This window comes from Electrona antarctica, assembly GCF_951216825.1.
Source record: "Electrona antarctica genome assembly, chromosome: 20".
NCBI lineage: Eukaryota > Metazoa > Chordata > Actinopteri > Myctophiformes > Myctophidae > Electrona > Electrona antarctica.
In genome coordinates, this window is record NC_136801.1 from 25,481,878 (window position 1) to 25,494,662 (window position 12,785).

Here is a 12,785-nt window from a genome sequence, read left to right on the forward strand (position 1 = left end):
TTTAATTTCCTAATATAGCCTAATTCTTTCCAGCAATCATTTTTATTTTAATTTGTGAAGCCACTATACTGGAAAATATCATTATTTTGTTGCATTCCGTCAGGAGGACCTCTATTTCGTTTGAGCTGTAAGGCCTTCTTTTTTGTTTTTTTTACTGCTGTCTGCTGAGTCATGCTTGACGCCTTTTATGGTGTGAAATGGGGCGTGGATCAATGCAAATGAAGTTATCCGCTGATTTTCCGATCATGTGGCACCCGCTCGCATTCACCTGCGTACCTCACAACATACACCTGCGTACCTGTGGTACACACCGCTCTTTGAATTGCACGGCAAAACAACGTTGCGTGATCGGACGGAATTTCCCGCATCTGTTTACGCTTCCGTTACGCTTCCGTTACACTCTTGCGTATTTCTCCTTTGTGAATGAGGACCATAGACCCTATTTGCACCTGGTTTGTGTTTTGTATCCAGATAGTGTAGGTACAATTCAAACAGATTAGATTTACACTTGCCATATGTTTCCCAGTATAAACACTGAAATATGATTTACACATGCAACAAGCATGCTGTTCTCTTCATTTCCACTTACTGTACAATACATCCTTCAGAAAATGGAACTGCCTGGAAAATCCTGTAATGCTATAAAATGGCATTTTGTCTTATGGTGGCTGATGTTGGCTCCTTGTTGCTTTTCTTTTCACTACAGAATCCCAAAGCGGGCCCCGAATCCACAACGTTGTCCCGTCCCAAGGTGATGCCAAACCCGAGATGCTCAGTGCTTGGGGACAGCTGTGTGCCTCACTCCCATTGCTGTGACCCATGTGTTAGCTGCCACTGTCGCTTCTTCAACGCTATTTGTTACTGCCGGAAGACAAACTCCCAATGCAGCAAGAAAGTATAAAGGAGTGCAAGCACAGTATAGCACACTGCAAAGATGGACATGCATGTGCTCATAAAATACATACAGGAGATGTGTGCGTGTCCACATAGGGCCGATTCATACTCCTATTTTAGAGCCGAATAAAAGTCGGTTCGGCTCTGTAGAGCCTACAATGTGACGTAATTTGAGGTTCGGGGGGGAGCGGGTACCGTCCTAAAGTCGGCTCTTCGGTGCTACTTCGGTGCTACTTCGAGCCAAAATCATTTCGGCACTACAGCGGTAAACTAGGAGTATAAATCGGCCCTTAGGCTGCATTTGCACCTGGTTGAACAGTACAATTCATCAAATGGATTATATTTACAACGTGCACATTACCAATATAAACACTGACATCAGATAAATCTGTAACAATACGGACTTTGGAATCCATGTTATGTTGCTGGCCTGGTAGTAATATGCAACCTGCCTGTTTGTGGATTACATTATACTTCTTACAGTAGTTTGATCTTCATACACAAAAGTTAATTTATGTTTACATAATGGATTTGATACACATTGCATATACAATGCAATTGACCTTATGCAGACCGCATCCATCCTGCCAGCAAGGTGCTAATTAGGTGCAACGTCCCATTGACAGCCCATTCATCCAAACAGAAAAGTCCTGTCTAAACTCACCAACATTGCAGCTGTACGAAAAGCTTGAATTATCCTCTTTCTAAGTGTTTGTTTTATAAAAATGAGCTACTTCCTGTCAAGAAATTCCTTGCAGATGATGGTACGCATGGGCCGTTGCAATTGATCTTCAACAAGCACTTCCAAACTTCAACACATACTTTGCAGATAGAAAGTGGATAATTCGAGCTTTTCGTACAGCTGCAATGTTGGTGAGTTTGATGTTGTTAAATACAATTAGACAGGACATTTCTGTTTGGATGAATGGGCTGTCAATTGGGAAATTGCACCTAGTTAGCACCTTGCTGGCAAGATGGATACGGTCTGCATAAGGTCAATTGGAGGGGGGCGTGTGTGTATTATGTGTATTTTATATTCGTGCAGACGATGTCGCTCTACAGGTGGTGGCCTAAACCAGGGGTTCTCAACCCGTGGGTCGCGACCCCTCGGGGGGTCGCCAAATTATTTTGGGGGGTCCCCAAAATATTTAAAAAAAAAAAGAATATATATATCTTTTAATTTTTAATTTTCACGATTTTTCAAAAATAGCAGACCTACAAGCTCGTAGCGCGCCACTCGGTGGCGCGCTATGAGCTTGTAGATCTGCTATTTTTCAATAGCTAAATTATAACAATGCTTAAAACATCAAAAGGGGTTCCCGCCCAAAATGGTTTAAGGTTATTGTAGCAGTCAATTTATATTGGGGGTCGGGAGGGGGCGGGGCGGGGGTCCCGAGACATTGCCAAAGCATTTCCGGGGGTCCCCGGCCAAAAACGTTGAGAACCCCTGGCCTAAACCACCCACCTATACTGTAGGTTGCCTGTGAATGCCCCTGGTACTGTTCATCAACCACAGTGAGTGAACCACATCACACCACTTCCAGTACGTGATGTGGATGGGAGGAGAGATAGAAGAGAATGTTTGCTCAGAATTACCAGCGTAGTCTAATTTTAACCTGTCCCCAATTTATTTTTAATTAATTTTATTTGGAAAAAATCAGTGCAGACCAGTATAGAATACATATTTCTTAAACATAGAAAAGTCATTGGTGCATTTCTCAGGTTTTCCCCTCCCTCCCCTCCCGTCCCCCGGTCTCATGTCATCCCCTCTCCAAGTGACTCCATCTCCAATGTCTCTGTATAGTCCTCACTTTCTTCAGATGGATTACGACATTACTGAACACTTCAAAGGAGGGAGAAAAAAAAAAAAAAGGGGCAGTCAAAAGAAAGAGAAACGACAAAAACCAAGAACGAAAGTATTTACAATATTGCTGAGGGGAACAAAAGCAAAACAGCTTTTGACTTCGACCATGGGAGGAGGAGGAGGAAGGGTGTCTTAATTTCTTTTACAAAGATCATAAAGCAGGCATTAGGACCAGTGAGATCACACAAAGTCTGCTCTCAGTGGGGCAATATGTAAGCTACTATCCAGTTGTTCCAAATTTGGTAGAATTTGTCTAGTCTAGTTCTTAGGATGTATGTCAATTTTTCCATTTTGAAAATATCCAGGGCTATCCCGTGCCAATCATTCATTGTGGGTGTGATTGGGGTTAGCCATCTTCTAGTAATTGACTTTTTGCTGGCTGCCATGCAGGAGCACCTGCAGGAGCTTTGTGTCTCTCGTCTGGTTCAGACATTCAATGTGGCCCAGGTACAAGGTTGTGAAATTCAGGGTATTTGAGTATTAAATACAGTGATTTGTGAATATTGTTCCAAAATACCTTCAACTTGGGGCACCCCCAGAAAATGTGAAAGTGATTGGCTTTCTTTGCCCCACACTGCTCATTACATTCTCTTGGACATTCTCATGGAGACCTCTTTAATACCTCTTCAGAGAGACCGCTGTTTTGCACAATCTCTTGGACTTATTTTTCTTCCCAATTTAGTCATTGCCAATTCCATGTGTATAATCCCTGTGCCAACCTCAACTGTTTGGTCCGGGGAGTGTAGACATTATGATGAATTCCTGTACTGTTCTTTGTCTATATAGAAGTGTCTATTTGTACGTCTCTAAATGTTTTGATGAATTGAACATGGTGGACCCTGTTGTAAACAAGTGTAATGCTTAATTGGGTCGTCCACTCACAGTTAACAGCCTTTGTATTGAGTTTGTGCTTGAAATGTACTGTAATTCTGAAAACTGTTAATACAATTTTCAATCAATCAATCAAAACATTCTAGACACTAGACAACCATGTGTCTCTTCCGAATCACTAGTGACTGCAACAGGTTGGTCAGGGTGCCTGTTAGGCAGGGTGTGGAACTAGTTGCATGTTTCATATTGTTCCCTTCCTCCTGGTGAAACTCCTCACTGTCAGTGTCAGTCAACAGAAGCAGATGGAAGCAGTCCATCTGTATAGGAGATGTACGTCCTCCCCGAGACCAAGAGGGGGTTCGAGGCAACAGAGACAGTTCATTGTTCGAAGGGAATTGGCAAAATAAGACAAATTGATTCATAAAAAACATTTGGATTGGGTTTATCTGATGCATCTGTATCAGATTATGCTTAGTTTAAGTTGTATTACTGTTTATTTTGACAGCTAATTAAAAGATGGCTTTGAACCAAGATATGAAAAGATTCAAGTTCAACTCTATGTGAGTAGCATATGATAGTAAACTGAAATGTTGACAGATCCAGCAAGAGATGAATTGCAATATTATATGCAGTAGGCCTACTGTAGTTGTCGCAGGCACATGATTTCAGCTGAATGGCTGTTGTTCATGAACTAGAAGCTGTGTTTTGAAGCTCACGTCTAACGCCACGCGGCTATGTCGCAGTGCCATCTGAGTGAGACACAAACACACAAACCGTACATTTTGAATGAACGCAGACAGCGATGCGTCTTTGCAATGCGCCACTGACTGATTTTCCATGCTGGGCAGGTTGTGTGGGGGCTCTGTAATGATGTAATCGGTCCATCGCATCATGGAAATTGGGAAACTGCACCCACAAAGCTGGGTTGAAAACGCAGAGGTAAAGTCAGTGACTTATCACAAAACGGCACTTCCGCATACGTCACGGTCTATGACTTGGCCAACCGAACCACGCACAAAGCTGCGCGCATAAAGTGTGCTCTTCTCAACTGTATAAGATCTTATCGATGAGTCTTGCGATGTGAACAGATGGGGCATGCACGTTTTGTTTCAATAGTCAACATAACCTTACCCACTAAACAAAGTAAACATTTGTCTCTCCAAGATAATCATTTGTATCATTCTGTATACACAGTACACCCACAACCATAACAATGAAATGTGGCATTTTTCACTCCTCCCGGGTATGATTTACTTTGTAACCACATGAACGCTTTCAACCCTATATAACATCTCTATTCTGGGGGTGACAGACAGTTCAGACAAAATACTGTAGCTCATCTACGAGCTACAGCCATGTGAGTTTGTAGATCAGCTATTTTTGCCGAAGAGATTTAGAGGATGGCTTAGTAGTGTGCTACTTTTGGTGCTGAACGTTCAGTAGGGGGTGCGCGCGCATGAGCACGCGCCGCAAAATGTGCGTGCACGCGCCTCGTGCACGCACATTTTCGCGCAATTTCATGCAGAAAAGTGGCTTTTACTTTCCCTCTCCACACGCATGAGAAAACTGACACAGGCAATTAACCAGGATAAGGTGCTGATACTGTGATACAGCATATTTATTAAGCCTAGTAACAGAAATCTGTTTTGATTAAAATTATTATTATTTCCCCCCTACTGTCCGAGGGGGGGCTGTGCCTGGGGGGAGGGGGTGCTCCAGCCCCCCCTGCACCCCTACTTCCCTCAGCCATGGCTGGGCCTTGGGTAGTCTCGCATAGCCAGACAACTATTCCACAATCTCCGAATGCTATGTAGATGCATGTATGATGGAAGCATTTAGAAATTGTGAGAGGCAACAGTCTGGTAACGCGAGACTATAGGGCGTGGGTGGTAGTTTTTGACCGAAACAGAGAGCACCATTGTTTAGGGGCCCCAAAAACCTTTGGCCAGCATTGTATATGTATTATGTTATGCACCTCTCCCCGTTATGCAACTGTCTTTGACATATTGTGGACAGCATTGTGACTTTGATTAATTTCTGTCCTAAAGGCGTGCATGTTGACCACATTCCATAGCCTTCCTGACAAAATATTTTAGCACAGGATCAGCATATAACCATTAATCTTTGTACTTCAGAGTAAGAATTGTATAGTATTTCCATGACAAATTATGTGGGGGGAAAACAGTTCACTCAACAGTTCCCCCGAGGCGGGGTTGGCGAAAGGGCCTTTCTGTGTGGAGTTTGCATGTTCAGTTCACCCCGTGTCCCCTAGGGTAGGTACCCTCACAAAAACATGGTCTCTGAACTACCTCCCCCTGGCCAGCCGGGGCGCCTAATGGAGGGGAAAGGAACTGGTCGGAATATGAGGTCAGTCCGCTTCCCCCCTGAGATTGGCAGAGGAAGTGTAGCACCCAGGATTACATTAGATAATTGACACTGGGTGAACAAATGGGTTTCAAAATTGTGGGATAAAAGATTATAAGAAAAATAAATACGTTTAGGGTTAGTCACGTTGTAGTGGTTTGTAGTTTTACTGGGGTTAAGTTTAGGAATAGGGTTGGCACAGTTTTACTGAGGTTAAGGTTATAGGAATAAGGTTAGGTTTAACCGTTTAAAGATAGTTCACTTACTTTACGTTTAGGGATACCAGGCTGAGCAGATTCGGCTTAATTCATTTAGCCCCTATGCCACCAAAATGTGGATCGCCCTACCAAGTACCAACAGCCATTAAGACAAGCGGATCCCTTGACTCCTTCAAAACCAATCTCAAAGGGCACGTACGGACGGCTGCAAAAATGGCCCCCGTAAAATCTGAATCCCCCCCCCTACTGTTTATGTTTCTTACATGATTTCCTGTTTTTGTCAGGTGAAACCTGACTAATGATCGCTCATGAAATGTAGACAACATCGTCATCAGCTAATCATACTGACGGCCTAGCCTGATTGGCTGCCACACACGCTGCCTAAGCCAATGGGAGTGTAGTATGATTGCCTGCCTCCTAAGCTATGCCACACGCACCGTGAAAGGCCTGATTTTCGTACCATAGCGAGCAATCTTTACCACCGCAGTCTCGAAGCGACAACAGCTTTTAAACACAGTCATTGAACCACGCACAGAACGTCGGAAACGAACGCAAACAACAGCCGCGAGGCGCAAGGTTGTGACACACAAACATACACCTTACTAAAATAATAATCATACCAATTTGGGGGGGGGGAACACAACGGAGACAAGAACACAACGGATACAGCGCTTCTTTCACCTGACAAATATCACTATGTGATCATTTCTTGTTTATATGAAGTGTATATTTGTTCGTCTCTAAATGTTCTGATGAATTGAAAATGGTGGACCCTGTTGTAAACAAGTGTAATGCTTTATCAGTGTGTCGTCCACAGTAACAGTCTTTGTATTGAGTGTGAAATGTACCCATTCTGCAAACTGTTAATAAATATTTCAATCAATCAGCAGTTCCGCCAGCTGTATGCCTGACTGTGTTTTGAGGTGAGCTTTCCAGTATTCATCCTTTTTGTGGGACCTTCGTAGAATAAAATAAAATGGTCTTTTTTTTCCCCAGAAGATATAAAATGATTATCATAATAGCCAGTCAGCAGAGTTATTCCAGTAAAAGGGGCTTAGGAAAGAGTATGTTGGTTATAGCATAATTACTGATTTTGCTGTTTTTCTCCGAAATTGCGTAGTCACATTGTAGTGGTTTGTACCAGAGGTTTTCAAAGTTTTCTGGTTGTAAAACCAAGGACCACCCAGTAGATGCACGTCCCATAGTGGATTTAAAATAAATGCGAAGCTACATTGCATCACATTCCAAGGGTCATTCAGCTCATTTACTGTACGTCAAAGGACAAAACAGGCCTTGCACTTTCTGTATAATGGTTGGAAGTCAATTCTGGGTTAATAATAATAATCAATTCTGAATGTAATGGGACATTCACTCAACTCTGCCGCAGAAGAGAACACTGTGAAACTAACATAATCATGATGCTGAGTGGCACTCAGCTATAACAAGGGATAATAGAGTGACGTTCTATCAGTGAGTATATAGCCGTCTATGGCTCAAGTATCCGTTAAAGATTAGTGAATTAGTGCAAATGATCTATTTTCTTTTCAGAACCATGAGGGTTATACTGGTTATGTTCACACACACACGAATACAGTGCACGCGAGCGCACGCACGCACGCACGCACGCACGCACGCACGCACGCACGCACGCACGCACGCACGCACGCACGCACGCACATTATATTTATTGAATTATTACATTTACACACTCATATTACATTACACGTGTATAAAAGTGTATCTGTGTGTGCATACTTTAGTGTGTATGCACATACATGTGTGTGTGTATGGGCAGTATGAAAGATTTGCTTATGAAAAAGGAGGGCATATTAAACGCATTGCATTCAAGGACTAACAGATGATGGACTAACAGAGGAAGCCAAGTCCAGCCATCCGTAGGGATGGAAAGTGTCAATTCAATTAAAGTCAAGTACATTTTATTTACATAAAGCACATTTTGGCCAACCAGAGTTGGCCAAAGTGCATAAGTAAGATATAACAGATAGACAATAACACAAAGAACAGAAGATAAAAGTACATGAATGATACACAGTGACAGAACACATTTTTGTTTTGGATTAAAAGCATGTGAGTTTACAGCATGTAAGTAAAAGAAAACGTATTTAAAAAACAGAATAACAAACAGAACCGAAGTTGTGCATGATACGCAAAATGATTAAAAAAAAAAAACATTCAAAGGCCAGGAAGAAAACGTATACTGTACTGTATTTGGCTTGATTTCAAAGTATACAAAGAAGGGGAAGACCTACAGGGACTACCTACAGGGAGATTCAGGCAAGGCTATTTAACAACCTCCTGTAAATAGCATATACATAATGATGGGGAGTTGGGTTATTTCCTTCTCTGATGGTCTCAGATTGTCCCTAAACTCTAAAACCCTAGTTAGGAACTGTTCCGGTGGATCTCCTATAGCTAACATCTGACACCAGACTGAAAACTAAATGCACTCCGGGCAGACACAGCTGTCTAGTGCCTACTTCAAAGAACATGTCTGGAAGAGGTTCCAGAAAATGTAAACGTATCACTTCTAAGGAGGACGGCATTGAGACAAGCTATTATTCTGTTATATGGGTGGGATAGACTGGCACTTGCCTACTGTAGACCCAAGTGTGTGCAAACTGTGCATGCGAGTTGTGAAGACAAAGAAGTAAGAAGTGTCAGTGTGTGCATTTTAAAAATATTTAAAAATAAAATAAAATAAAATGAATCTGGGAGGAGTGAAATACAAATTTCATTCCTCTGGTTGTGTTTACTGTATATTGGATAAGTAATTGGCAAGAAATAAAGTAATAATCCCAATTATCAATTAAATGGTTACCTAAAACTGAACGACATTCAGGAAACCATTGCGTTGTCGGCCATGTTGCAATATGGATTGAAGGAAAGTCTGGATCTGAGATAAACCTAGAAAGGCTGAATAGAGGGTATGCGCGTGACATCATCATCAAACCCGGAAGTTATGCAGGAATGCCTACTGAGTGGCAAAAAATACTTTCTGGCCTTGACAACCCATGCATCCAAACAGAAAAGTCCAATCTGGTTGCATTAAACAACGTTAAACAATGTTAAAGTCACTTTGCATGTTGCTTTGCCACTCGATTTTCCACTCGATGTGCCATTCACTTTAAGCATGCGCATACCCTCTATAGCCTATAGCCATGAAGGGCTAGCCTGTGAATTGTGAAAGTCATGGGTTGCAGTTGTGAGATTTGAGGTGCCTCCTGGTTAGAAGTGAAAGCACATTTTGAGGAGTGCTCTATGGACATGCAATTCCAATTTGGGGTTTATTGGCTGTTGTATTCATGATATAATATAATATTTGGGTGTGTTAGACGTTGTTGTGCCCAGATCCACCTCACCCCTGCCCACTTCGACAGGCTGGAATGGCTTAGGGTCGACGACAGAGTACAGCAAGAGCAACTTGCAATGGGTCTGGTCCACAAGATTCGATACACCACCAAGATACCCATGTACCTGTCTAGATACTTCCTTAATGTTAACGAAGTCCACACCCACAACACCAGAGGGAGTGCAACGAACCATGTACAACCCAGATTCGGCACAAACAAGGGACTAAATTCTTTTCGCTCCTATGCCACCAAAATGTGGAACGCCCTACCAACTGTCATTAAGACATGCGAATCCCTTGACTCCTTCAAAACCGCTCTCAAAGGGCACCTACGGATGGCTGCAATTCGAAACTGGCCCCCGTAAAATCTGAATCCCCCCCCCCCGCCCCCCCCTTTTTTCCCCTCACTGTATATATTTCTTTTCCCTTTTTACCTCCTTTTTGATGAATTCCTGTTCTGTCTATAGAAGTGTCTATTTGTACGTCTCTAAATGTTTTGATGATTTGAACATGGTGGACCCTGTTGGAAACAAGTGTAATGCTTAATTGGGTCGTCCACTCACAGTTAACAGCCTTTGTATTGAGTTTGTGCTTGAAATGTACTGTAATTCTGCAAACTGTTAATAAATTCTTCAATCAATCAATCAATCAAGCCATGTACAAGCATTGACAGTAGTCAACAGCATTGTCAATGCTTGTACATTTTACATATAATCTAACACAACCATTATTCATTTCACATTCACAGTTCTTCTTCTTCGTGTCCGGCCATCCTCTATATCACGTATTTCCAGTGGTTGCCGCAGGCGAGTGCAGCCAGGGGCGGCAGGTTCCTATAACGGCAGTGGGTGCCCCCCGCCCCCCAGCCACCCCGCCTCCCTGCCACCCCCCCCCCCCCCCCGGCCGCAGCGGGGGGGAAACCTTTTTTTTGGTACTTTATTTACAGTTTGCTAATAAATACAGTGGTGCGCGCTTTCAGTTCACAACAACGAACACATTCAATTGTTTCAGCATCTTGTTTCAACATTTCAGCATGATCAACAGTAAATAATTAAATTGTTTCAGCCATAAGCGGCGGGTGGATTTTACCTTTAGCTAGGTGGGACGACGCAGATTTATTTATTTATTTCCCCCAGATGGTCTAACAATCTCATGATTTGACCAATGTATTACCAATCTCGTACATCATTGCTCACGAAAGCAAGATCCTTGACCAAATTACAGCCACTGAATCTTTTGCTGAGATGGCTCTGTTTGTCAAGTCTCAAGTCAGTGTGGAGATTGGCCGGCGGTGTTGCTGCCCTCCCCTCCCGACTCATGGCTCTTTACAGACGGGCCGACGGTACACAGACAGCAGCCTCTCCGCTGACTGTGTTAGTGTTGTGTTGCTGCAGGAGACGGAGTGTGAATGAACCGTGCGGTCACTGGAACAAAGCCACCGTATTAGCATTTGAATACCTGTTCTGTGAACACCGTAAAGGTGTGTGCCTACGTGACAAAATGACCAGGGGGAGGGGATCTTCAGCCTTAATCTCAGTGGGTGCTATTTGCCTTATTCTTTTTTCAGTGGGTGCCCAAGCCCTCAGGCACTCCCAAAGTTGACGCCGTTGAGTGCAGCGGCATTTGGTTCGGCCAAATTCACAGTGTACTATAAGGTCAGTTTTATGTAGCCTGCCGTGTTTTTACCCCATCTGTAATATTTTACTTGAATCGGAGTAGTGCCCGATACCGATATATCGGCCACCGCTATGGCCTTATTTGGATTATCGGATCATGTTATATCGGTGAAATGTCTACCGATCGGTATTACGGTACAAGCCGATATAACTCAGTGCAGGGCTCCTCTTCTCTTGTTTGGTAGTTGTTTGGAAGTTGAAATGTTGGCATGACAGATGTAGCCAACTCACAGAATTTGCGAAAACAAATACACATGAGTGGATGATTGTTGCCGGATGGATGGAGAGCTGCATCTGTTGCTGCCACCTTGTATTGGCTAGGCATTAACATACTGGTCAGGCTGATCATGCTGTCAGAATTAATAACTTGCACACCGTTTTCTTTTCAAAGGCTTTTTTCGTTGTCTTAGAGTGCTTTGAAGGGCATAGAGAATTAGCCTGGCTTGGCCAGCCTAGCGGGGATTCACTGAAGATTCTTCCAAGAATCTTCAGTGAATCCCCGCTATGAGGCTGGCCAAGCCAGGCTAATAGAGAATTGCATTGAAGTGAAAATATACTCGACAGATACTCGTGCAGGAATAAGTAGAGTACTTTAAATGAGTGATGTATAGTTTTACTAGATGCCAACAAACTACAGTAGGTGTGGGCGTCCGGAGTCATTTGCATTTTTGGGGGCTCGCCAACACTTTGATGTGTGCAGTAATATGTCGGGTCAGGTGTGTGATCCATCTTCCAGAGGGCCCAACATAAACGGCATTGTTTTTTACAGCCCTACATTTTGGATATCGGACACATTAGAGGCACTGATCATGTACTCTTCCGCCGTAGTCTGAAAACCCACCTGTTCAGACTCCATCATGGCCCGTAGCACTTGCCCTAGCCCCTTAGATAGCACTTTATGTAGACTTAGATAGCATTTTATACAGACTTATAGCATGTTACGTAGACAGCACTAGAATTGCATTTTATGTAGTCCTAGCACTTTATAGTATGTATAGTATAGTATAGTATAGTATAGTATAGTATAGTATAGTATAGTATAGTATAGTATAGTATAGTATAGTATAGTATAGTTTCATTATATAGATACTCAACTGTTACGTTCTTAGCTTACGCATGTTTCATGATAACTACTTTTTATGTATGTGATGTATTGCTATGCTTTTTGTTCTTTCTTAATGTAAATCGCTCTGGATTAAGAGCGTCTGCTAAATGCCTAAATTGTAAATTGTACTCTGACATGCAACCTTTTTTAGGTGCACGTGTAGTAGGCTATTGTTTGCCCTGTTGGTTTCCACCGGTCTTTCTTGCGGTCATGTGGTCATGCCTAACTTCGTTGCACAGCTGGGTCATGTATTCTTGAGGTATTAGGACTGGGAGGCCCTGCATTGTGTGACCTGGTGTGACCCACCCCTTTTCCCCCTCACTGTATATGTTTCTTTTCCCTTTTTACCTCCTCTATGATGATTTCCTGTTTTGACTATATTTATATATGTATATTCGTACGTCTCTTAATGTTTTGATGAATTGAAAATGGTGGACCCTATTGTAAACAAGTGTAATGCTTT